The sequence below is a fragment of the Phyllobates terribilis genome, unplaced genomic scaffold (genome assembly GCF_046119375.1).
Source record: "Phyllobates terribilis strain yellow unplaced genomic scaffold, ASM4611937v1 Scaffold_2__4_contigs__length_985480577, whole genome shotgun sequence".
Taxonomy (NCBI): domain Eukaryota; kingdom Metazoa; phylum Chordata; class Amphibia; order Anura; family Dendrobatidae; genus Phyllobates; species Phyllobates terribilis.
The window spans coordinates 447,732,394-447,759,068 of NW_027362762.1; positions in this window are offsets into that span (position 1 = coordinate 447,732,394).

The following is a 26,675-nucleotide window of genomic DNA, read 5'->3' on the forward strand; positions in this document are numbered from 1 at the left end:
GCTTGTTTAAACGGGCATGCATGGTCTGTACCGTGCGGCCCACATACTGAAGACCGCACGTGCACTCCAACAAATAAACCACATAGGTGGATTGGCATGACAACCTATGTTTGATGAAAAAGAGTTCACCTGTAGTTCTAGATGTGAAACTCAAAGTCCCATTGATAATACTATGGCAACATAAGCACCTAGGGATACAGCATTGGTAGCAGCCCACATCACTAGAATCCTCAATGTGTGTTACTATTTTCTTACAAGTTGTGTTGCTGGGGGCTACCAAATTTCGTAGACACTTATTCTTCCTATATATTACCATTGGTTTATCTAGGAGAACATCTGAGAGAAATGGATCTGTCTTCAAAATATACCAATATTTACGCAATAACTTATGAATAATCAGACGGGTATGGCAATGTGTAGTTATCAAACTCCATTTAGCTAAATCACTAGATTTACAAACAAATGACCTGGAATCAAAAACCTTATTTACACAGGATTCCTGTGTTAGTGATTTTGTTTTATTTAATGCATCCCATAAAAGTTTTTTCGGGTAACCTTTTGCAAGGAACCTCTTTTTTAATATATGGGATTCTCTACAAAAATCACGATCACGTGTGCAATTTTTACGGATTCGCCAATACTGACCATAAGGAACATTACGAATCCAGCTTGGGAGATGTCCGCTGTCAAATCGCAAATAACTGTTCACATCAACAGATTTAACAAAGGTCGATGTGAACTGCCCCCCTGCATCATCTGTTTGAATTAACAGATCTAGAAACTGGATAGCTAAAAAAGATGAGGCCCCAATGATTTCTATTGCGTTCCTCGACAAAAAGAGTGGCCTCCTCCTCAGTGCCATCCCACAAAAAAATGAGATTGTCTATGTATCGTCTGTAGAGGGTAATATGGGAACCCACTGTGAGGGACTGAGCAATGAAGACGCACTCAAATGCACCCATAAAGAGATTAGCGTAGCTGGGTGCAAATCTCGTCCCCATTGCGCAGCCCCTCAACTGGCGGTAGATGGATCCCTCAATCGAAAACACGTTGTTATCCAAAATGAAAGCTATGGCAGACAGAAGAAACTCCCTCTGTTGCACAGGTAACAAATCATCCGATTCAAGATAAGACCCTACTGCCTTGAGGCCCAATTTGTGGGAAATGTTGCTATACAATGCCGATACATCAAGAGTTAAAAGAAGACGACCCAATTTGGGGGGTATAGCTTTTAACTGATTAATTGAGTACAATCCTTAAGATAGGATAGTAAAAGAACTACATATTTCTGTAAAAATAAATCCACGTAATGGGACATATTGCAGGTAATCGAACTTATACCGGATATAATGGGACGACCGGGATGGTTTCTGGAGTCCTTATGGAGTTTGGGAAGAAAATAAAAAAAAGGCATTCTATACTGAGCAATGTCTAAAAAACGTTTTTCTCTTTTATTCAAAAGACCCGCAGTATGAGCTTTCTTGATAAGCTTATTATATTCCAAAAAATGGAGATAGACGGATCCTGGGTGAGTGACACATAATAGTCTTGATCACCCAGGATCCACCTACCTTCTCCCAGATACCAGTCTCTTTTTATAAGCACAATACCCCCCCCCTTTATCTGCGCTTTTTATAATTAGGAGCAGACCTCCTTCAATACCAACTGCTGAAAGGTCTCAATATGAGCCCCTTTGTGATGTATAGGGTAGAACTTACCAGATCGATCTTTAATGTCCACATGGACAAAATTTGCCTCCTGGGCCATGGGATCAACGAATTCAACCGACGGGCGGGCAGCAGTGGATTTAATATCCATATGAACAAAGCTCACCAACTGGGCCATAGGCTAAGAGGATACAACCGACGGGTGGGCAGCATTGGATCTACCTCTTTCCTTTAAAGCAAAATGCCGCTGTATTGTAATTTTTCTAAAATGCTCATTAAGATCTAAATAAAGTAAAAAAGGATCCAAAGGGGACGTGGGACAAAACGACATTCCATGTGCCAAAAGGGTAATTTCATCATTGGTAAGAATGTGATCTGACAGATTGAAAATGCCTGATTTACTACATATATTCTCATTTTGTGGAATATCAACTTCTAACCTTATGGGGCTTTTGTTCTTTTCTGAGAGAACGGTGGTCTGGGGATCGAGGGATCTAATGGACGGTTGTTTTTTAAAGAAATGTAGAAATAGCCCCAGGTATCAAGGGCCAGGAATATTGTTCTTTTTATCTTAATCCTGATTATTTGCTTAAAAAGCAATCCAGAGAACACCGTTTTTCTGCGCCATTTGCTTGTTGGCTCTGCAGAATACAGCCAGGTTATTTCCATATTACAGCGCTAAAAAGCCAGCTATTTAAAATTTTCGTTTGTCCGTCACACGGATCACATATAATTGCGCTGAAAATATTGCCATTTCTGGCCTCTATTGAAATTTTGTTGCAGTGTGTCAGTGAACTCATAGACACGAGGTCGGCCCTGTTAAAAATAGTTACCTACAGGCCAGCTATTTAAAACTGTGGTTTGTCCGTCACAAGGATCACATATAATTGCACTGAAAATATTGCCATTTCTGGCCTCGATTGAAATATTGTTGCAGTGTGTCAGCGCACTTATTCACACGAGGTCGGCGCTGTTAAAAATAGTTACCTACAGGTGAGTTATTTAAAACTGTGCTTTGTCAGTCACATGGATTACATATAATTGCTCTGAAAATTCTGCCATTTCTGGCCTCCATTAAAATTTTGTTTCAGTGTGTCAGTGAAGTTATTGACACCAGTTTGCTGTTAAAAATAGTTACCTACAGGCCAGCTATTTAAAACTGTGGTTTGTCCGTCAAATGGATCACATATAAGTTCACTCCAAATTCAGCCATTTGTAGTGAGCGTGGAAGATATTGTCCTCCATTTAAAATGGGCAAGGCACGTGGCAGGGGACAGGGAACTGGACGTGATTGTGATGGTGCATGCCGAGGCCGAGGTTGTGGGCAAGCTGAAATTGTGCCACAACAAACACCCACATCTTCTCCTCGACCTTCCTGTCCCAATTAATAGGGGACTGCAGAACACCACTATTGAACACAGAGCAGTATGAAAAGGTTATTGGTTGGATAGCAGATAATGCTTCCAGTCACTTAGCCACCACCACCACCCTGTCTTCCACACGGTCAAGTCTCAGTCTGGACCCCATATTCCTAACCCTGATCCTCCTTCCTCCCACCATGCCGAGTACCCAGAGACAACTGATCCCTCACTTGGACACTCCAAAGAGCTGTTCACTTTTCCATTTATAGATTCGGGCCTGGTCCACTTGAAGCGGGGCAAGAGGAGATCGCATGTAGCGATGCCCTAATATTTGAGCAGCCACGGTCATAAGAAGGTGACGGTGGGAAAGTGTCACAAGAGGTGAATGATGATGAGACACAATTGCCAGAAAGTCAGGAGGAGGACCAGGGTGAGGAAGTGGAAGATGAGGTGGTGGATGATATAGTAACTGACCCAACCTAGCAGGAGGACATGCAGAGCAAGGACAGCAGCACACAGGGGGAGGGAGGCCGAGCACCCCAACAGGCAGGAAGAAGCAGTGTGGTGGCTGCAGACAGAAGGCGGGCAACAGTTCCCCGGAACACCAACATGATGGAAGTTGCCAGTACAACTGTTAGGTCTTCCCGAGTCTGGTTGTCTTTTAAAGACTCTGCCGATAACCCCAAAAAGGCCATTTGCACCACCTGCCAGGCCAGCATCAGCAGGGGTACCAAAACTACCAGCCTGTTTGACCACCACCAGCAAGATCAGGCACATGGCAGCAAAGCACCTGACTGTGGGCCGAACCCCAGGTTCCAGAAACAGTGTCTGCGGGTGACACCACTGCTTCTTCCGCTATTGTGCGTGCAAGCCAATCCCCTGTCCATGGTGCATGCGAAGATGCCTCCCGCTCTGCCACCTGTCATTGCACACTCTCAACTAGCACCATCAGCAAGCACGTCCTTGTCCCAGCGCAGCGTTCAGTTGTCCATACCCCAGTCCTTGGAACGCAAGCGCAAATACACAGCCAACGCCCCACAGGTCACACTACTAAATTCCCACATTTCACGACTGCTTGCGCTCAAAATTTTGCCTTTTAGGCTAGTGAAGATGCAAGTGACTCGCCCCCTGGGCCTAGTGTGGACGTGTGTGGGATACCCGGAGCCGTGTCTCTGGGGGTTGTAGAATCCGTGGCGGTGACCCGGTCCTGTGGCTCAGGGTGGTCAGGCCGATGGCGGTATTTTGTGGGGGTTTTAGGTTAATTGTTCGACTACGCCACCCGTGGATTGCGGTCAGCGCGGACCGCCGCTGCAAGGCAGACCGCTGGGGCTGATGGTGTGTGCAGCTGAGGTAGTGTGACTCCCCACGGGAAGAGTGGAGCCCCAGGGCAGTGTAGTTGATGGTGAGGGTGATAGTGCACGGGAGTCCCAGCACTAGTAGGGCTGGTGCGGCGATGAAGCAGGAACGACTCAGAGTCTTTGCAGTGCAGTTCAGGGTCTTTACTGGTGATATTAAGGCAGACCCTCCCGGGAGTACTGGCTAACATAAGGGGCCTGGTCAGTCTGCGAGCAAACAGGAGTTCCCCTGGCCAGGTGGAGTTGTAGGCCTCCCCGTCTATCTGCACTCTTTCTGGCTACCTTGCTGTAAGTGGGTAGAAGTAGCCCACGTCCCTGAGTATACCGTGTGGTGCTCACCCGTATGGCTGGTGACTTGGGGCCTTCTGTTAGCCTCCGCTCCTGGATGGCGGTGCTGGTCCCTTCTTTGTGACTGAGCCTCCGGGCTTCTATGGCCAGAGGACCTGGAATCCCCTGCCGGCTGGTTTCTGCTGCTGGGTGAATATCAGTCCCCACAGCCTCGGACTCCGGTGTCCGGTTATCAGATTCTTCTGCCAGGGCGAGCTCTGCTCAGCTCCAGCCCCTGGTCTTCAGCTACTGCTCCTACAGAGCTCCTGCTGTAACTGTCCCTGTGTCTGGAACTGTCTCCAGGCTCTGACTCAACTCACTAATCCAGCCCCAGACCCAGTTTATAAGGGCAGATTCCTCCCCTCCCAGGTCTGGGCAGGAAGTGTTGCATGCTTAAGGGCTCCTGACCAGAGAAACCTCCCACTTGCTCTCAGACGTAATATTTCTATTACTGTGGTAACCAGACCCCTGGGGTGCCACAGAAGCTTTCCGCAACCTAATGGTGGCGGCTGTCCCTCGGTACTCGATGCCCAGCCACCACTATTTCTCCCTGTGTGCCGTGCCCGCACTACACAAGCACTTGTCCCCCAGCATTAGCCGTGCCCTCAACAATGCAGTTGCAGGGAAAGTCCACCTAACCACGGACACGTGGACTAGTGCTTGTGGGTAGGGATGGTACATCTCGCTGACGGCACACAAGGTTAACATAGTGGAAGCTGGGACCCAGTCAGGCCTTGGGATGGAACACATCCTCCCGATGCCGAGGATTGCGGGCCCTGGATGAATCAGGGTTTCCCCCACAGTCTACGGCTCCTGCACCTCATCCTCCTCAGCCTCCTCCTCTTCAGCCTCCATCTCCGAAATGACCACATCAGTCACAAGCTGGAAGCACTGCAGCACTGCCTCAGCCAAGCGACAACAGGCTGTGCTGAAGCTAATATGCTTAGGTGACAAACTGCACAATGCTGAAGAGTTGTGGACAGCTCTGAAAGAGCAGGCAGATCTGTGGCTGACATCGCTGAACCTACAGCCAGGCATGGTCATGTGTGACAATGGTCAGAACCTGGTGGCGGCTGTGAGGCGAGGCGAGCTCACACATGTACCATGCCTGGCCAATGTGCTTAATCTCGTGGTTCAGCGGTTTCTCAAAACCTACCCAGAGCTGCCGGATCTGCTTGTCAAAGTACGCCGCCTCTGTGCCTATTTTAGAAAGTCAGCTACAGCTTCTGCTGCCCTTTCCATGCTTCAGCAGCGTTTGCACCTTCCGGCTCACCGACTGGTGTGTGATGTCCCCACGCATTGAAACTCTACACTGCAGATGTTGGGAAGGATTTGTGAGCAGAAGAGGGCAGTTGTTGAGTACCAGCATCAACAAGGCCATTGGTATTCAGTTCAGATTCCACACATAAGATCTCAGGAGTGGACATGGATGTCAGAGTTCTGCACCATCCTCCAAAACTTTGTGGACTCCGCCAAAATGGTGAGTGGCGATGACGCCATAATTAGCGTCACCATCCCGCTTCTCTGTCTTCTGAAACGCTTTCTGCTCGCAATCAAAGAGGATGCATTGCAGGCGGAGCACGATGAGATGGAGCAAGGAACCAGACAGGGTGATTACAAACAGTCCAGCCTCATCTCATCTCAACGAGGATTGGATGACAATGAGGAAGAGGAGGAGGACGAAGAACAGGATCTAGTTTCATGCACTATAGACGGTACTACCTGCACAACTGTCATACCGTCTGTTCAGCATGGATGGCTTGAGGACAGGGAGGAGGAGGTGGAGAGCATGGTCAGTCATCCTGTTTGTGAGGACACGGAATTCTTGCCTGTTAGCAGTCTGGCACACATGGCTGAGTTTATGTTACGCTGCCTTTCCCATGACCCTCGCGTTCACAAAATTTTGGGTGACAGTCGTTACTGGTAGGAGACACTTCTAGACCCACGCTACAAGGAGAACTTTATATCTCTTATTCCCGAGGCGGACAGGTCGACAAAAATGGGGCAGTACCAGGAGGCCCTTGCTGCGGAACTATTAAAAAAATTCCCATCTGAAAAAGCTGGCGGCAGAGGTCACAGTTCGTTGGACAACCAAGGAGTACAGGCGAGAGAGCCACAACTCCAATCCAGCAGAGGCAGGGGAACACTGTCAAAAATCTGGGAGTGTTTTCTCAGCCCCACGCATCTCACAAGCCCTGAGGCGTGGGGTACTCTCCCAAGGAGTGCAAAGTTTGGGAAGATGCTGAGGGAGTACCTTGCCGACCATACCAACGTCCTCCGTGATTCCTCTGTGCCTTATAATTATTGGGTATCCAAGCTGGACACGTTGCATGAACTGGTTCTCTACGCCTTGGAGGTCCTGGCCTGCCTCTAGCATTTTATCAGAGTGAGTTTTTAGTACCGCTGGTGGAATTATAACTGATAAGTGCTTCCGCCTGTAAACTGAAAATGCTGACAGGCTGACTCTTATAAAAATGAACAAGAGCTGGATTGGGCCAGACTTCTCAACACCGCCAAATGATAGCAGCGTAACATAAACTGAAATCCAGTGTCTCTTTTTGAGAGGTGTATTCCCATGCACCTTTTCACAGCCACACATGGGTATACGCTTTCTGATATTGGCTATTTGCTCTTGTCCTCCTCCTTCTCCTCATCCTCATCCTCCACCACCATATCACCAGGGTGACCGTGGTCCATGATGCAACACCCACATTAATTTTTGTAAAGGGTGTTTATGATGTCCGTAAAAAAAAATTTTTATACAGTATTTTCATGTATACCCCCCTGGGGTAAATTTTTGTCAACCCATACACTTAGTGCATGGGCATTACAAGTATAGGAGACCCGCTCCTTACTAATGGGAACATTTTTTTAAGAGGCCTTCCTCCACGTCTTTTCCAAGGTGCATTGAAGTGCCTCCCAATTTTTGGCAACTCTTGCATTCACTGCATAGGCCAACACTATGGGAGACCCGCTTCCTAATAATGGGAACATTTTTTCATGAGGCCCTCTACGTCACTTCCAAGGGGCATTGGAGTGCCTTCAAATTTTTGGCAACCCTTACATTCACTGCATTGGCAAACACAATTGGGGACCCACTTCCTAATAATGGGAACATTGTTTTCAGGAGGCCCTCTGACCTCCACGTCTCTTCTAAGAGGCATTGGAGTGCCTCCAAATTTTTGGCAACCCTTGCATTCACTGCATAGGCAAACATGATGGGAGACCCACTTTCTAATAATGGGAACATTTTTTTTCATGAGGCCCTCTACGTCTCTTCCAAGGGGCATTGGAGTAGGTCCAAATTTTTGGCAGCCCTTGCATTCACTGCATAGGCAAACAGTATGGGAGACCCACATAATAATGATGGGAACATTGTTTTCAGGAGGCCCTCTGACCTCTTCATCTCTTCCAAGGGGCATTGGAGTGCCTCCCATTTTTTAGCCCTTGAATTCACTGCATAAGCCAACACTATGGGAGACCCACTTCCTAATAATGGGAACATTTTTTCATGAGTCCCTCTATGTCTCTTCCAAGGGGCATTGGAGTGGCTCTCAATTTTTGGCAGCCTTTGCATTCACTGCATAGGCAAACACTATGGGAGACCCACTTCCTAATAATGGGAACATTTATCCATGAGGCCCTCTACGTCTCTTCCAAGGGGCATTGGAATGCCTCCCAATTTTTGGCAGCCCTTACATTCACTGCATAGGCCAACACTATGGGAGACCCACTTCTTAATAGTGGGAATATTGTTTTCAGAAGGGCAGGGAGCGTGGCGGTGAGAGGGACGGCGTCTCTGCCTGGCAGGGGGCAGAGATGCCGATGCTACACTGCATAGGCAAACACAATGGAAGACCCGCTTCCTAATAATGGGAACATTTTTTCATGAGGCCCTCTACGTCTCTTCCAATGGGCATTGGTGTGCCTCCAAATTTTTGGCAACTCTTGCATTCACTGCATAGGCAAACACAATGGGAGACCCACTATCTAATAATGGGAATATTGTTTTCAGGAGGCCCTCTGACCTCCACGTCTCTTCCAAGGGGCATTGGAGTGCCTCCACATCTTTGGCAACCCTTGAATTCACTACATAGGCAAACACAATGGGAGACCCACTTCCTAATAATGGGAACATTGTTTTCAGGAGGCCCTCTGACCTCCATGTCTCTTCGAAGGGGTATTGGAGTGCCTCCAAATTTTTGGCAACCCTTGCATTCACTGCATAGGCAAACACAATGGAAGACCCACTTCCTAATAATGTCTTTTCAAAGGGGTATTGGGGTGCGTCCAAATTTTCAAAGGGGTATTGGGGTGAGTCCAAATTTTGGGCAGCCCTGCCACTCACTACATGCGCAATAACAGTATAGGAGACCCACTCTTTAGTAATGGGAACAACAAAGCATAGGCGGCTGATGGCTCTCTAACAATAGTGAGGGCCAACTGCTGGCCCTTTAAGAATTGTAAAGGACGTCTGATGGCCCTATAAAAATAGGCTTTGTGACTTTCAGAGTCCCTCCTTCATAAATGAAGCAGGATGTGTCTGATCATGTCTCACACACCACATAGCAAGATAAGGTGGTAAAATGTTAAAATGACATCTCCCGGTGAATGCCTTTGTCATGGTTGAAAGCAATGCAAAAGTGCAAAAACGCATCAAAAACGCTACGTGTGAACATAGCCCAAGGTGTGGAGACTTTGGTTATTTATTTTGACTTATATACAAGTCATTACCCTGGAAAGGATGTTCCTTAACATATTTCCCAGGAAAATCCATTTTGGTTTCATTTTTGTATGTTTTATCATGAGTCCGTAAAGGTGGCGTAATACCTCTGACAACGTTGTTCACAACAGTGACCTGGGAGTCAGAAATGCTTCCAGGGGTCTTCCCCATGCTGTTCCCATGTCATTTGAGCACTGTTCCCATCTATTTGGGCAATTTTTAGGCCCTCTGCAGGCCGCCGGGGGGAGCCGCCTGCAAAATACTTGAGTTTCCCATAGACTTACATTGGGCTCGTTGCTCGGGTCGAGCACCCGAGCATTCCAGTTTGCTCCACCCGAACATCGAGCTCCCGATCATTTTAGTGCTCGTCCATCACTAGTTAATAATGTTCACTAATAGCATTAATATTATTAGCTGATGACACTCATATCTACTTCTCTGGCCCAGACGTCACCTCTCTACTGTTCAGAATCCCAGAGTGTGTATCAGCCATATTCTCCTTCTTCTCCTCTCGCTTCCTAAAACTCAATGTGGACAAAACTGAACTCATCATCTTTTCTCCATCTCACCTAACTCCCCTACCTGATCTATTACAATAAAAATGGCATAATGCTCTTATCTGCACCGGAAGTCAACTGCCTCAGATTAAGGGCCACATCTAGAATGTGGAATCCAGTTTTGGGCTCCACATTTTAAAAAGGATATTCAGAAGTTAGAGTCAGTTCAAAAGCGGGTAACTAGATTATTACAAGGGATGGAAGGCCTCTCATATGATGAGAGGTTGGAAAAGTTTTGCTTGTTTAATTTAGAAAAAAGATGCCTCAGTGGAGATCTCATTTAAATGTCTAAAAATATGTGGGATCAGTACAAAGGACTGGCACATGACTTATTCCTTCCAAAGACCATTGTGAAGACGCGGGGTCTACCGTGGGCAAAATACTACTCAGACAACACAGAGTGAGAGTACAAGAGTGTGACAATAATTTATTGAACAACCATACAGACAATAAACATATAGAACAGTCCCAGAAAATACCCAAGATGGTGCAAAATTACAGAGTCTCCCTCTTCCGCTGACTCGCCGGGATTTGAGCAGGTGTAATTTCAAGGCTTCCAGGGCCAACTACCACAACCACTGGCACCCACTTTGGGTGAGCACCCACAGAGAGGAGGTAGCAGCAAGCTGACAGTCCATGGAGGTACTTGGCCAGGTGACTTCATTGTCCCAACATGGATTCTTCAAAACGTCTGCAATGGTCAATGGAGTTCAGCAATGGTCAATGGAGCAGATCTGTATTCCTCCAGCTGGAGTCATGGTCCCCTAAGCTGACATCCTGTAGAGTCACCCAGAACAGAGGCAGAGACCCATTTTTGTAGTTCACAATTGTCTTTTCAAGCCAACATCCACAGTTCAAGGGTCAGGGATGATGATATTAACTCACAGTGCCCAAGTATCCACAGCTCATCCCCAAATGTTGACTTGCAAATATGGAAGGATAAACTATAACCACCCAAACAATGCAAGTCAACAAGCTGCATGGGCTCGTATTATGTGTAATCAACAGCATTGATCAATGACCCTGTCTTGCAAAGATAACAGTACAATAAACTGTAGGAGCTGATATAAGAGGTAAATAACAGCCAGTTATCAATTTACAAATACTAAGTCACCCTTTAAGAAGAGTTAACATCCAGACTCATGAATAATAGTTATGTCTCCAGGCCTACTGAATTTATGTCTGGCATAATTAAGAAGAAAAGCTGTGTCATCACCACCATACTAAGGAACAGGGAGCACTCATTATAGGCGGAAGAAAGGTGATTCCAGCAGCTAAGTAGGAAAGGGTTCTTTACAGTTAGAGTAGTCAGAATGTGGAATGCCCTACCACAAGAGGTAATAATCGCGGACACAATAACAGCCTTTAAAAAAGGTCTGGATAAGTTCCTCAATACACATAACATTGGGGGTTATAACTAATTTAATGAAAAAATGTACAATTGATGGAGAAAGGTTGAATATGCTCGAACTAGGTTTTTTTTCAACCTATGTAACTATGTAACTATGTAACCCTTAACTCTGCCTTGTCCTTTAATCCACACATCCAAGCTTTAACCAACTCCTGCTGCTTCAAACTCAAAAATATTTCCAGAATCCGTCCTTTCCTCAACTCTCAATCTACTAAAATGTTAGTGCATGCCCTCATCATCTTCCACCTTGACTACTGCAATATCCTCCTTTGGGGCCTCCCTGCTTACACTCTCGCACCTTTCAATTCTGTCCTTAACTCCGCTGTCCGATTAATTCACCTCTCTCCTAGCTAATCCTCCACTTCTACCCTTTGCAAATCCTTTCATTGGCTCCAAATTCCCCAACGTATCCAGTTCAAACTACTAACATTGACCTACAAAACCGTCCATAATCTGCCTCCTCCGTATATCTCTGAACTAATCACCTGATATCTTACAACATGTAAATTCTGGTCCTCCCAAGATCTCCTTCTCTGCTCCACACTTATATGTTCCTCACCCTATTGCCTCCAAAACTTCTCCCGAGTATCCCTCATCCTCGGGAATACTGTGCCCGAATATGTCCGATTACTCACCACATTCAGAACTTTTAGACGGAACTTGAAAATTCATCTCTTCAAGAAAGCTTACAGCCTGCAATAACCCCGCTGCCACCTCACCACCACCAGAACTGCTACAAACACACTACTATCTCTTTCACTACTATCCTGTAGACTGTAAGCCCACAAGGGCAGGGCCATCTCCTTTCTCAACCAGTCTGTCATTGTTAGTTTCTTGACTGTAATTTATATTTGTATTTTGTATGTAACTCCTTCTCATGTACATAACAATGTAATCAATAATGCTCTAAAAATAAATAATAATAATAATAATAGTAAACACAAATCCTATATACAAAAAGGCCAAGCTGAAAAACAAACTGAGAAATTGCAAAATATAATTTATTAAAAACTGACAAGATTAAAAGATGAGTCACACAAAAAAGGTAATGCTAACTGAAGAGTAAAATGTATAGCATCCAAACATATAAAGGAGCACAGGTCAAAAATATGATTAAACCAGCACACAGTTAGGCCCACAAGGTAATTTCAAAATATCAAAATGACATCAATATGGCAAATTTTACTGTATAGTGTTAGATATTAGATGGGCGCATGGGGTATAAAACATAGAGTTGGAATGTAAGACATAAGGAGTATAAAACATAAGATTTGTTCCTGCTGAGGTGGAATCCATTTCTGAGGTGGTGCCCATAGGCGAAAGCATTGAGGCGAAACGTGGCTTCTCTATGATGTGCACAAGACCAGGAGTCAAATGGATTTACAGTATGAGCTGCTGAATAACCCCTCCCTCAAGCCGCTGATTGACAGCTCAAAATTAGGAAGCTTGCAGCTCATAAATACTAGGACTTGTGGATCATAGCCCTCAGCTCACACTGCATTTGCTAACCTTTGACTTTATGAAAATCATATCATATTGACAGGTAAGTGACACGCAGTGGATATCAGGGTCTGCCACTACTTTATACAGCCTTCAGATAGCTCAGCATAAACTTGGTGACAGATTCCCTGTAAGGGGTATATTTATACTCCATAACTGCTAATTTGTTGATGTGAATCAATATAGCAATGAATACCTGTTATTCTTGCAGCTGAGACATCAAGCACAGAAATCAGTCAGTGATTTAGTGAAACACCAAAATTAATTTGCCAAAAAAATCAGATAATAAGTGTCTTTAGCTTTCTTAAAAATAGAATGGAATTCAAGTTAGAAAAGATAATAGAATGGAATTCAAGTTAGAAAAGATAATACCGATTTGTCTGTCTGTGCTGATATCCTTGTGCCTTGTGCTGTTCACTTCTCTTATTTATTGTGTTTCACTTAACCTCAGAGAATATAATTTATTTTGCATCTGTCACTCAGGTTTACTTTGGTTTAACCTCATAATCCTATTGATTCCTCCATTTTAGCATTGCACTGAGATTTATTCCACATTATTGAGAGGACTTTGCACATTAATCTTCTACTCCTAAGGATATGGTCAGTCGAAGCTATTCATTATTCTGGATATTTTTTTCTGTTCTGTGGAATTTCCTTCCTCCTCTAAGGGCTGGACTTATTCCCAACAAGTAATTTGTATTTGTACTTTTTTTTTTTTTTAATTTCAGGAAGCAAAAAAGAAACAGAATCTAGTGGGTGAACAAAAAACTTTTATTACCCATAGTAGAAACATCACTTAGTTGCATTGTGTCATTATCCTTTCTCGCACTCCTGCACTATCGCTGCAGCAAAATTTCATTAGAATTTAATTATAGAACTTGATACTGACACAGATTACCAAGTAATACTTGACAGGTAGTCTATACATTCAGAGAATGAGATTTATAGATTAGTAATAGGTAAATATGCAATGATGTACATTAAACGTTTACAAATCTATATAGTTTATAATTTAAAGCTAACTTAAAAGAGTTTATATATTAAAGGGAATCCATCACTAGGTTTTTACCACCTAAACAGACAGCAGTAGAAGAAAGAGAGACCCTGATTCTCATTAACTGCTTGCTGTAGTTTTGATAAAATCATTATTTTATCAGCATTTGATTATCACTAGAGGACAAGTAAACATACTGCCATGTAGTGCATCTATATTCACGAGCTCTGTATAAACACCCCCCCACCACCGCCGTATTTTGTGTTCAAGCTGCCCTAGACGCTCTAAGTCCTGCACCCCCTACAGATAAGTGAGACTAAAATTGCCCATACCCTTTAGATAATAGTTAAAGCCCCCCATACACACCAGACTAATGTTGTCCAAACTCTCCGGTGTCACCGGGTTCGGCTGACAGTCTAAGGGCGCCTGCAGACGAGTGTATGAGAAATCACCTGAGTTTCATTCAGAAAACTCAGATGATTTTTTTCTAATTTTCATAAGATTTTAATCCATGTCCAGATTTTAATCCATGTATCCCTTTTTTATACAACTACATGATCACATACAGTTTCCTAGGTTTATAATAGAAATCTATCCGTAAACATTGGATGCCACATGGATGTTCCGTGTGCGATCAGATTTTTTTCTTGCACCCATAGACTTGAATGTATGAGTCTCATCCGGGACTTGGTAGAAAGTAGTGCAAGCTGAAATTTTTTTCTCACAGACAGTCGGAGCGAAAAAAAAATCATTGATCTGAACAGCCCTATTGAATAATATGGGTCAGTGTGCTGTCTGTGTGCAATCTGATAAAAAAATCACACAGCACTAGGTGGATTTAAATGCTAATCTGTATGAGCCCTAAGGCTACGTTCACACATCTGTGTGAGTGTTACAATTCAGGAGAAACAGACCAATGTTTTCTCAGGTGTCATCCTAGTTGTACCCAGTGGCGTACCGCCAATGGCAGCAGACCACGCGACCGCTATGGGGCCCGGCGGGTGAGGGGGCCCGCAAGGGCCGCTGCGGTCCGGCGGCTGTGCTGTGCTGACAGTGCTGTATGCCTTTAATTAAATGTAAGTGACGCCCGCCAGCCGCCGTATACCTTCCTCTAATCTTCTTCCTTTCTGGTTCCTGGTCTGCTGCTGGCTGAATGCTCTGGCTGGATTTGCATAAGAACGTCACGCCTCCTGGCTGACGTAGCTTTCCAGCCAGAGAGCAGCAGTGTGCAGGGCCCGGGCCGGAAGCAGGAACTCAGCACATGAGGGTGTGCACATCTATTCTGTGTGGACGGACAGAGAGAGACGGTGAGCAGGGCCGGCAGTGTGTATTTTTTTTTTTTTAATGTGTCCCCTCACTGTGCTGGCGCTGCACTTTGCTGACTCCTGAGGGTGGAGGTGGAGGCCCCTGGCCCTGGCTGCACACAATGTGGAGGGTGGATGGAGGTGGGGGCCCCTGGCTGCACACAATGTGGAGGGTGGGTGGAGGTGGGGGGCCCCTGGCTGCACACAATGTGGAGGTGGGGGGCCCCTGGCTGCACACAATGTGGAGGTGGGGGGGCCCCTGGCTGCACACAATGTGGAGGTGGAGGTGGGGGGCCCCTGGCTGCACACAATGTGGAGGGTGGATGAAGGTGGAGATGGGGGGCCCCTGGCTGCACACAATGTGGAGGTGGGGGCCCCTGGCTGCACACAATGTGGAGGGTGGGTGGAGCAGGTGGGGGGCCCCTGGCTGCACACAATGTGGAGGGGGGAGGGGGGAGTCCTGCACACAATGTGGAGGGTGGGGGAAGGGAGTAAATAGGGCTCTGGGGGGGATGCTGCAGGCTTGTGGGGGCCCTAAGGGGGATTGTGGGGGCTCTGAGGGGGGGATGCTGCAAGCTTGTGGGGCCCTGGGGGGGATGCTGCGGGCTTGTGGGGCCCTGGGCGGGATGCTGCGGGCTTGTGGGGCCCTGGGGGGATGCTGCGGGCTTGTGGGGCCCTGGGGGGGATGCTTGTGGGGGCTCTGTGGGGGATGCTGCGGGCTTGTGGGGGCTCTGTGGGGGGATGCTGCGGGCTTGTGGGTGCTCTGGGGGGGATGCTGCGGGCTTGTGGGTGCTCTGTGTGGGGCCCAGGAGGCATGAGGCATTACATGGGGTCCAGCCTGCGTATGGCATTACATGGGGACCAGGCAGTATTCTCTAAGGTGCATTATATGGGATCCAGTATTTTGTATGGAGCATTATATGGGGCTCATAATAAAGTATGGAGGACTATGTGGTGCCCATAATATTGTATGGAGGACTATGTGGGGCCATTATACTGTATGGAGGACTATACTGACTGGTCTGCACTGTGCGCTGTGAGGATTCACCGGTTTCTGAGCTATTGTAGAATTTACAATACATATCGCTCATGACGTGTAAGAAGTCAGTGAAATTATTTGCATTGTACTATATCTGACGCGCCCCTGGGCCTGTGTCGCGCTGCGTTGCGCACGCGGGAGCTTACCCGGAGCCGGATCTCTTGAGGGTTGTAGTCTCGTGGCGGTGATCCGGTCCGTGCCCAGGGAGTCAGACTAAGTGGCGCTGGATTAGCGGTAGATGTTGTACGACTACGCCACCCGTTGAATGCAGCTAAGGAGCTGCTGCTGCAGGGCAGACCGCTGAGGCCGGTGGTAGGATTGTGCAGCGTGATAGTATAACCCCCAACGGGAGGGGTATGGCCTCAGGGCAGCCGACGTGGATGATGGGGGTAGCAGGAACCACTCAGAGACGGTACGGTGTAGTTCAGGGTCTTTACTGGTGACAACGATAGACCCTCCCGGAGTACTGGCTAGCGATTGGGGCCTGGTCAGTCCTTGAGCAGATGGGATCTCCCCTGGCCAGGCGGAGTTGTAGGCCTCCCAAACTGACTGTACTCTTCTGGCTACCTTGCTAGAGGCGGGTATAAGTAGCCCACGTCCCTGAGTGTACCGTGTGGTGCTCACCCGTATGGCCGGTGACTCGGGGCCTTCTAGTAGCTTCCGCTCCACGACGGCGGTGCTGGTCCCATGCGTGTGACCGTGCCTTCAGGTTTCTTGGCCAGAGGACCTGGAATCCCCTGCCTGACGGATTCTGCTGCTGGGTAGGAGTTAGTCCCCACAGCCTCGGACTCCGGGTCCGGTAAGAAATCTTCTCAGTCAGGGCGAGCTCTGCAGCTGCCAGCCCCTGACTCCTTGTAACACTGCTCCCACAGAGCTCCTGATGTTCTGTTCCTATATTTGCTTCTTTTCTCTGTCTCTACTTCTTCTCTACTCACTAACCCTGCCTCAGCCCCAGGTTTATATAGGGGAAGTCCTTCCCCTCCCAGGACTGGGCAGGAGGTGTGGCATGCATAGGATTCCTGACCAAGAGACCTCCCACCTGCTCTCAGACATAACATTGCTGTTACTGTGGAAACCAGACCCCTGGGGTGCCACATTCCCCCCTAGTGAAATTTAGTACTCCGGGACTAAACATATTTTAGAAAAACATAACAAGATATAACAATAACAATACAATAAAGAAACACATAAAGGTGGTCACGGCATGTCCGTAACCGGGTGCAGTCTTTGAAGAAAGTAAGGTGTCCATTTCACCAAAACAGGGAGACGTAACCAGGTAGGGGTCTGTCCTGCCCCGAGTCCTTAACAGTCTTTAGTCCGTCCTGGGTTACGCTCCAACTATGTACACAGGATTCCCGGTAAATCCACCAAAGACTCCTATAAACAACTAGAAACACATAATTATACACAAGCAACAAGAAAAACAGGTAACCACAAATAAAACAATTTATACACTTCAAATCCTCCAACGTGCGGGTAACTGGCCTCTAGTGGCCCTAGTGGACCTACGGAGCTGACTGTCTGGCCCTGAACTACAGGGTGTAGGAGCTGTTAAGGGTAAACTGGGCAGCGGTCTACGGGCCCTTTGGCTCACTAGGGATATGGCAGGCTCACTGCAAGCAGAGGGTTGATCCTCCTGGTCTGCTGGTGTGGGGTCTTCTGCCTCCTGGACCGGCTGTTCTTCCAGCTCTACCTGTTGCTCTGTAGGTGCTTGGGATGCTGGTTGGAGGAAGGTGAGTACGGGTACCACAACTGCACCATTGACTTGAGTCCAAGACCGAGGGAAGTCTCCGAGCACAGTACTAACCATATCTTCCCTTTCCTCTACGGGTCGATGGTCTTCTTGTTCCTCTTCAGGGTTCCGTAGCTGTTCAGGACACTTCTTCAGGTGATCCCAGGATACAATGGCTGTGGTCTCCCCTCCGTCTTTACTGATGGTACAGACCTTCGGGTTCTCGTGGCTTGAGGGCAGTACGGTGTACGGGTCCTTCTCCCACTGGTCGTCCAACTTGTGGAGCCGTCTTTTCCTCTTCAAGACCTGCTCTCCGGGCACCAGGGGAACAGCGGGATCATACTGGTTGTAAGTTTTCTCTTGTCTCTCCCTAGCTTGACAGAGACTTCGCTCCATGCTCTCCTGTACTTTCCGGTACTGCTGCTGCCTCTCTGTGTCCCAGTCTGCTTCTGGTGAAGTGTCCTCGGGTGTCAGGACTCCCATTTCCAGGTCAACAGGTAACTTACCAGGTCTCGCCCTCATTAGGTAAGCCGGGGTACAGTTGGTGGAACCTACCGGGATGTGGTTGTATAGGTCCACCAGATCGGGCAGCTTCTCAGGCCACAGACTGCGTTCTTCCAGGGGCAACGTTTTCAGAAGATCAATTACCACCTGGTTCATTTTCTCACAAAGTCCATTAGTTTGCGGATGATAGGGTGTCGTCCTTATCTTCCGGCAGCCATACAGATTGCAGAATTCCTGGAAGACCTCCGCTTCAAAGGCAGGTCCCTGGTCCGTCAGCACTTGGTCCGCGTACCCGTGTGGACGGCAGAAGTGCTGCTGGAAGGCTCTAGCTGCTGTTTGAGCCGTTAAGTCCTTGACGGGGACGACAACCAAGAACCGGGAGTAATGATCCACGATGGTTAACGCGTAGACGTAGCCACTTCTGCTTGGGGTCAGTTTTACATGATCCAAGGCTACCAGTTCCAACGGCTGCCGGGTGACGATGGACTGCAGGGGAGTCTTCTGGCTGGCACGGTCCTTCCTCCTCAGGTTGCACGGGCCACAGTCTCTGCACCACCTCTCGATGGTTCCCCTCATGCCTACCCAATGGAACCGCCCGCGCAGCAGGAACTCCAGCTTCTTCCATCCGAAATGCCCAGCTCCATCGTGGTATGCCTCCATCACCATGGCTGCGTCTCGTCGTGGCACCACTACTTGCCAGATTAGTTCATGCGTCCGGGAGTTAACCATCCTGCGGCACAACTTCCCCTTGTAAAGGAACAGTCTACTCTTTTCTGCCCACAGTTGCTTGGCTTCCTCCGGAGCGTCTGGGTCAAGGCGAGCCTCTGGCTGAGTCAGCATCTCCTTCACCAGCCGGACAGCAGGGTCACTGTCTTGCGTTTCCGCCCAGTTGTAGTGAGGTAAGGGGTTAAGCGTAGCGCCTTGCTTACTCCTTACCCGATGGGAATACTGGATAGTCCCATGACGGTGAAACGCGGGGAGTTCGACTTCTTCCAGTCCCTCTGGATCCTCTCCTACGTCCGGTAGGTTTGGCATCCTGGACAGGGCGTCCGCGTTGGTATTGGAGCGTCCTGCCCGGTATTTGATGGTGAACTCGTAGTTGGACAGGCGGGCCATCCATCTCTGCTCTAGGGCACCGAGTCTTGCCGTGTCCAGATGTGTCAACGGGTTGTTATCCGTGTACACGACGAACCGGGAAGAAGCGAGGTAGTGCTTAAAGCGTTCGGTGACTGCCCACACCACTGCCAGGAACTCTAGCTTAAATGAGCTGTAATTCTCAGGGTTTCTTTCGGTGGGTCGCAGTTTTCGGCTGGCGTAAGCGATTACTCGCTCTTTCCCCTGCTGGATCTGGGACAGCACGGCTCCTAGCCCGATGTTACTTGCGTCGGTGTAGAGGATAAAGGGCTGGCTGTAATCCGGGTACGCCAGGATTTCATCCCCCGTGAGGGCCATCTTCAGCTGGCGGAAGGACTCTTCTTCCAACTTCTCCCATCTGAAGGGCGGCTTCTGGTTCTTGGCCTTCTGGGACTGGCCTATCAGGAGGTCCTGCATAGGAGCTGCCTTTTTGGTGAAACCGGGGATGAACCTGCGGTAGTAGCCTACCAACCCGAGGAACTGCCGCACTTCCTTTACACTGGAGGGACTTGGCCATTCCTTAATTGCGGTGATCTTATCAGGGTCGGGAGCCACTCCGTCAGCGCTCACCACGTGTCCCAGGTACTGCACCTTTGGTTTCAGGAGGTGACACTTGGAGGGTTTCACCTTTAGGCCGTAGCTTGCCAGAGCTTCGAACACTTCCGCCAGGTGTTTCAGGTGGTCCTCATAAGTCTTAGAATATACGATGACATCGTCCAGGTACAACAGGACCGTCTCGAAGTTTCTGTGGCCCAGACAGCACTCCATTAATCGTTGGAAGGTTCCTGGTGCGTTGCAGAGTCCGAACGGCATGCAGGTAAACTCGCTAAGTCCCATCGGGGTGGTGAATGCGGTCTTCTCCCGGTCCGCCTCTGCTACAGGAACCTGCCAGTACCCACTAGTGAGATCCAAGGTAGAGAAGAAGTTAGCAGATCTTAAAGCAGCCAAAGACTCCTCTATCCTTGGTAAGGGGTACGCATCCTTGTGTGTGATACGGTTGATTTTCCGGTAATCTACACACATCCTCATGGTGTTGTCTTTCTTTTTGACTAAGACTAGTGGAGCTGCCCAGGGGCTACAGCTATCCCTGATCACCCCAGCCTCCTTCATGTCTCTAAGCATCCCCTTGGCGTGTTGGTAGTGTGCAGGGGGTACGGGTCGATACCTCTCTTTTATGGGAGGATGGTCTCCCGTGGGGATGTGGTGTTCTACCCCCTTGACTCGCCCGAAGTCTAGCAGGTGTTTACTAAACACTCTCTCGTACTCTTGAACCACCCGATAGACTCCCTGTTTCTGGTGTGAGGGAGTGGAGTCAGTACCCAAATGTAGTTGCTGACACCAGTCCTCCATTGTTTTCTTAGAGCCGTTACCTTCCTCCGGGTGAGATGGAGGCAAGGGTTCCACAGATTGTATAGCATTTTGGTTAATGGTATATAATTTGGCTAGCGTGGCATACCGGGGCAGGTACACTTCCCTCTTCCCGATATTGATTATGCGAACGGGCACCCTCCCATGGCGTACATTAACCACCCCCCGTGCTGTCAAGATGGTGGGCCTACTGTCTGAGTAAACTGGTTCTACCATTGCCTGGTAATCTCTACCTCTCAGACCAATAGCTGCCTGGCACCAAATCATCATTTCACTTTTTGGGGGCATGGCAATAGGGAAAGGGTCACACATTCTCACGCTACCAATCTCACCGCCGGAGAGTTCCACCTGTTGCCGTCGCATCAGTGCCCGGATCTCTTTTTGGAGCACTCGCTGCTCGCCGGAGCTGGCGTTCTTGGCAACCTGCTGTAAAAGGAAAATCACCTCTGCAAGACAATTTTCAATTACATTAGTTCCTAGAGTTATCTTTGGGTGACTCTCGTGTTTGTCAATGTCTACAATGATCAGTCCCTGTGCTGCCAGTTCAACTCTACCAATTTTAATGGTCACCTCTTTAAATCCGATCTGTGGCACGGGCTGACCATTGCTGGCGATGATACTCAAGTCGTCGTCAGGGTAGCGGGTAATATCCGAGTCATTCCAGTACTGCTTGAAGAGCACGTACGGGATGGTGGTGACCTGTGACCCGGTGTCCAGTAGGGCACTCATAGGAATGCCATCCAGTACCACAGACAAGACTGGACGTCCTCCCACATATTTGTCGCGCCAGTTCGATGGGCCTGATGATCTTTTTCCTAGGGGTTGGCCCTCTACCCTAGGTTGTGCCAGTTTAAAGGACAGTACCTTGCCATATGTCCGGGTTGATTACAGCGGCGGCAGATGGGTCGTCCGTCCTCGTTGTATCGGTCGCTGGGTCTTCCTCTGGCCGGTGGGGTCCTCCTTGGTCGACGCCACGGGATGTCCTCCGGTCCGGATGCCAGCTGGATCTTCCCTGGAGTAGAAACCTGTAAAGACTGCACAGTTCGGGTTAGCGCAGCAACGCTTTTAGCTAGCTCTTGGACCTGATGGTGCAGGTCTGGAGCCGGGTCATTGCTCAAAGCCTGCGCATCAGCTCCCACAGGCCCTGCCGACAAGGGCGCCGCCTCCTGGTGGTAAGTGGTAGTGGGGCGTCTGTGGGTCACAACGCCACCTGGTGCCGGTTCTCGGAGCACCCGGATGGCTCTGTCCTTGAACTGTGCAAATCCCAGATGAGGGTCCTGTAAGGCCATTGCCCGCAACTGGGTTCGGTGGGCATTGCAATATAAACCCTCTATAAATTGTTCAGTCAACAGCCTGTCCTCGTCTCCCACGCCGTCAGGGTCGGTCTGCTTAATGGCTCTCAGGGCTTCTTGTAGGTTTAATGCATAGTCCCTTATACTCTCATGTGCCCGCTGTTTGCACCCGTAGAATCTGAGCTTGATCTCGGCTGAGGTGCGGGTATCAAAGGTGTCCCTCAGCCGGGCCAGTATCCCTGCGACAGTCCTCCCCCCAGGTGGCCAGGACTTTACCTCCCTTTGGGCTGCCCCGGTTAATTGGGCCACCAGGATGCTCACTTTTTGCTCTTCTGTAAGGGGGTACACCTGGAAGAGGCTATCCAGCTTTTCTCTAAAGTCATGCAGGGCATGCGATTCCCCTGAGTACTGGGGTAGCCAGGCTGCCCCCGGGATATAGGGCATGGTGAAAGGCATGACCGCAACAGCGGTGGCGCTGGCGGGGGTTGAAGCGGTGAAGCTCTCCTCCGTATCCGACATCCTTCTCCCCCCTAGTGGACCGTGGCCTACCTTGCGATGATCCTCTTCCGTAGGCCGCGGCTCCGCAGTGGATCGTCAGGGTTGAGGACCTTCCGTCGCGCTCCTGTGACGTCGGCGTCTGCTGGGCTCCTTCCAGGACCTTACGCAACGTCCGGACGTGAGGCGGGACTTCAGTTCTCGCGCGCTTTCGGAGTCCACGCCCCTCTTCTTCCCGCGCGGCGTCCTCAAGATGGCGTCCAATGGCGGGAAACCTCCACGGATGGCGGGAAGAAGGCCGAAGATGGCGCCGGATGGCGGGAAAACTTCGCGGATGGCGGGAAGAATGTAGAAGATGGCGCCGGATGGCGGGAATCTTCACCACTGGTAAGTTTGAACAGTCTTTTTCAGGCACGCAGTACCCGGTGGTTGCGGGCACGAAATCCTGCCGACTACGCCAAAAGTTGACGCGCCACTGGGCCTGTGTCGCGCTGCATTGCGCACGCGGGAGCTTACCCGGAGCCGGATCTCTTGAGGGTTGTAGTCTCGTGGCGGTGATCCGGTCCGTGCCCAGGGAGTCAGACTAAGTGGCGCTGGATTAGCGGTAGATGTTGTACGACTACGCCACCCGTTGAATGCAGCTAAGGAGCTGCTGCTGCAGGGCAGACCGCTGAGGCCGGTGGTAGGATTGTGCAGCGTGATAGTATAACCCCCAACGGGAGGGGTATGGCCTCAGGGCAGCCGACGTGGATGATGGGGGTAGCAGGAACCACTCAGAGACGGTACGGTGTAGTTCAGGGTCTTTACTGGTGACAACGATAGACCCTCCCGGAGTACTGGCTAGCGATTGGGGCCTGGTCAGTCCTTGAGCAGATGGGATCTCCCCTGGCCAGGCGGAGTTGTAGGCCTCCCAAACTGACTGTACTCTTCTGGCTACCTTGCTAGAGGCGGGTATAAGTAGCCCACGTCCCTGAGTGTACCGTGTGGTGCTCACCCGTATGGCCGGTGACTCGGGGCCTTCTAGTAGCTTCCGCTCCACGACGGCGGTGCTGGTCCCATGCGTGTGACCGTGCCTTCGGGTTTCTTGGCCAGAGGACCTGGAATCCCCTGCCTGACGGATTCTGCTGCTGGGTAGGAGTTAGTCCCCACAGCCTCGGACTCCGGGTCCGGTAAGAAATCTTCTCAGTCAGGGCGAGCTCTGCAGCTGCCAGCCCCTGACTCCTTGTAACACTGCTCCCACAGAGCTCCTGATGTTCTGTTCCTATATTTGCTTCTTTTCTCTGTCTCTACTTCTTCTCTACTCACTAACCCTGCCTCAGCCCCAGGTTTATATAGGGGAAGTCCTTCCCCTCCCAGGACTGGGCAGGAGGTGTGGCATGCATAGGATTCCTGACCAAGAGACCTCCCACCTGCTCTCAGACATAACATTGCTGTTACTGTGGAAACCAGACCCCTGGGGTGCCACATATCTATATCTATAATTTCTCTGCGGTATCTGTGCATCATGAATTGTTGGATGTGTTAAAGGGGCCACTGAGACTCTTTCACCCGGGGCCCATGAAAACCTGGAGGAGAGAGCATCATGTAACACTCCCTCTCCCATCATTTCTCCTCTGCGTCTGACGCAGCGGCATGATGATGCGCCACGCTGTGTCAGACTGTGGAGCTGGCAGCTGCTGAGGTGATGACAGAGACTGAAGCAGCAGGGAACGAGGAGCGGTAAGTATGTATTTATTTTTAAATCAGTGTGTACTGATAATACTGGAGGACTGGGGCTGCATTTTACCCTATGGGGGGCTGCATTATACTGCGTACAGGACCATGGGGGAATGCATTATACTGTGTGGAGAACCATGGCGGAGTGTCTTCTACTGTGTGGAGGACCATGGCGGAGTGTCTTCTACTGTGTGGAGGACCATGGCGGAGTGTCTTCTACTGTGTGGAGGACCATGGCGGAGTGTCTTCTACTGTGTGGAGGACCATGGCGGAGTGTCTTATACTGTGTGGAGGACCATGGCGGAGTGCATTGTACTGTGTGGAGGACCACGGGGGAGTGCATTGTACTGTGTGGAGGACCACGGGGGAGTGCATTGTACAGTGTGGAGGACCACGGGGGAGTGCATTGCACTGTGTGGAGGACCATGGCGAGTGCCTTATACTGTGTGGAGGACCATGGCGAGTGCATTATACTCTATGGAGTGTGGGGCAGTTGGGAGATCATACTGTGTTGTGGTCACCATACTTTACCCTGGGAGTTGAGGTGGGGTACAGTAGGGACATTATACTGCGCATGTGGGGGAATTCACCATGGGGGTATCATACCGTGTTTGGGGGACACTTTTGTTGGTATCACACTTTATGGGCAATGAAAAAGGGATCTAGGACTTCAGCAGGAGGAAAATTATTATGTAGAGGCTGGAAGGTTGTGAGATCTGCTCTGCTGTGACCCCGACAATTATTTACATTTTTACATTTTTTTGGGGGGGAGGGGGGGCAATTAGAACTTCTGCTATGGGGCCCCATGATTCCTATGTACGCCCCTGGTTGTACCTAATTGCTTTTGTGTGTGTAGAGGTGCCGTTGCTTCCAAGTCAATTAAAAAACCTTTGGAAGATCACATTTTTACTTGTTTATCACAAAGCAACAAATCAGTGATGCAAAATAGAAGCAAATGCAAAGCCTCCTATCTGCATCCGTGTCTCACAGATCCCCATAGACTTGAATGACCGAGTCTGATGCCCGGATAGGATCCACATAGGATCAGAATGAGGCCTGCTGTGAGTCACAGGGATCAGAGCCATGGTTTTCACGATGTGTGAATACATCCATTCTACTTTATGGGACAAAGTGCTGTCCAAGGAAAAAATATAAATTGGACAGCACTTAAACGTGAATTAGCCTCCCATCAGCGTCACACTGTGCCTGTGACGTCGGCTGCTCGCACGTGCGCATTACTGTTCTCTCCTTTCCTCCGCAGTCTTCCTTCCTTCTATGGGCACAGGCATCAAGTGCTTTCTGCACAGGTACCTTTCCCAGTGTTTTCAGCACATGCATCTAATCACACAGGGAACAGAACCTGCGCAGGAGGCACTTGATGCCTATAGTAGGATGGAACACTGCGGAGAAGAGAAGAAAACAGTAATGCTCACGTGCAAAATTTCCTCTCGATCAGCTGACGTCACAGGCACAGAGAGACGCTGATCTGAGGTGAGATACATTAAGATAAAGTGCGGAGGCAGCGTTTTCTTCCAGGCAGTATCCGCCCTGTAGCCTGGAAGAACTCCTTTATATAAAGTAATAAAAGATGATTTATCAACAACAAGGCATCTGATATGAGGCATACAGGTATCACTCTCCTCAGCAGTCTATAACCTGTATGCCCATATTAATAGTTTAGAAAGGTCAAATGTGGTGACAGATTCCCTTTAAAGGGGTATTCCCATTTCTAAGATCCTATCCCAATATGTAGTAGGTATAATAATTATAGTATGAGAAATACCTTCAATTAGAAATGTAGAATAGATTTTCTGATTCGCTGTCTCTTTCCTCGTGTGCAGGCATTACAGGACCTTAGATATTAATGGTTATGACCACTGACATAGTGATAGTTAGTTAGCTAGTCGCTGGTGATCGTAACCATGGATACCTATGGTCCTGCAATGCCTGCACATGAAGAAAGATTGGGATAGGGTCTTGGACATGGGAATACCCCTTTAAGCTTTCTTAAATATCATTATTAACTAAGGATAGCTTTCTGCACCTGAAGGTGCAGTTGGCTGGTCTAAACAGGCTAATAAACGACTGCCAGTCGGCTTCATAAAGCCGGTCAGTGGTCATTTAAGCGCCGCAATTGACCAGTGTAAATGCCTCCTTAGATCCAGGTACCTTATAGGTGACATCTCCTCTGATTGC